The 1,241-nt window shown below is 42.1% G+C and overlaps 1 protein-coding gene across 1 annotated transcript in view; it reads right to left on the bottom strand.

The window, feature by feature from the left end:
• Window positions 1–1,241, bottom strand: part of ZMYM1 (zinc finger, MYM-type 1) — a 40,953-nt gene that overhangs the window by 32,606 nt on the left and 7,106 nt on the right. The window lies entirely within an intron of this gene.

The following is a 1,241-nucleotide window of genomic DNA, read 5'->3' as shown; positions in this document are numbered from 1 at the left end:
GTTTGAACTACAAGGTCAGTGGTTCAAGCTCACCAGCTTTTCCTCAGAAACCCTATAGAGGGTCGCTATGGGTTGGAACCAACTCAACAGCACTTAACAGCAACAGATATAGTGGAAGGAGCTCTGGTAGCATAATGGTGACGAGTCGAGCTGCTAGCGTCAAGGTCAGCAGTTTCAAACTACCAGCTGTTCCACATGAGAAAGATGAGGCTTTCTGCTCCTGTAAAGATTTATAGCCTCAGGAACCCTATACAGGGTCGCTATAAGTTGGAAATGACTCTATGGCACACCACTACCAGCAGATATAGTGGAATCTTGGTGTGCACTATGGGTTAATGCGCTGGACTGCAAGGCACATTTGAACTGCAAGGTCGGTGGGTTCAAGCTCACCAGCTACTCCATGGACCCCCTATACAAGGTTGCTATGGGTTGGAACCAATGGACTCAACAGCACTTAACAACGACAAAAAAATAAGTGGGAGAAAAATGTAGAACAACACTCAAATTCATAAAAAAAGACAGGGCTTACTGGTCAGATAGACTAATGGATTTTCCCTGGGACTATGACTTCTTCAAATTTGGATACAAACTCACCCAGTGGATCAATTTTCAGACAAACAACAGATTAGTCTATAAGGGAAACAATAAAACTAGGGAGGTACACACACCTTATGGACATGGTTGATGTTCAAGTGTTTCAGGAGGTAGCCTATGATCCAGAGCCAATGATACTGAAGGAAGAAGTCCACAGTGCAATGAAGGAATTGGCAAAGAACAAGGCACCAGGAATTGATGGAATAAAAATTGAAATCTTCCAAGAAAGTGAGGCGGCACAGGAGGCACTCATTCATTTCTGCCAAGAAATTTGGAAGACAACAATGGCCAGTTTATTAGAAGAAATCCATATTTGTGCCCATTCCAAAGAGAGGTGACCCAACGGAATGCGAAAATCATTGGAAAATCTCTTTGATATCCCATGTGAGTAAAGTTCTACTAAAAGTAATACAGAAACGGCTGAAAGCATACATTGACAGAGAACTTCCAGAGGTTCAAGCCGGATTCCAAAGAGGCTTGATGGATCTTAGCTGAAAGCAGAGAATATCAGAAAGATGTTTACGTGTGCTTTATTGACCATGCAAAGGTTTTTGATTGTGTGGATCATTACAAGCTATGGACAACATTGTGAAGTATGAGTATTCTGGAACACTTAAATTGTGCTAATGAGTAATCTGCACATGGAC

The sequence above is a fragment of the Chrysochloris asiatica genome, unplaced genomic scaffold (assembly GCF_000296735.1).
Source record: "Chrysochloris asiatica unplaced genomic scaffold, ChrAsi1.0 scaffold00106, whole genome shotgun sequence".
NCBI lineage: Eukaryota > Metazoa > Chordata > Mammalia > Afrosoricida > Chrysochloridae > Chrysochloris > Chrysochloris asiatica.
The sequence above is the reverse complement of the archived record's forward strand: the minus strand, read 5'-3'. Positions and strand labels throughout refer to the sequence as shown.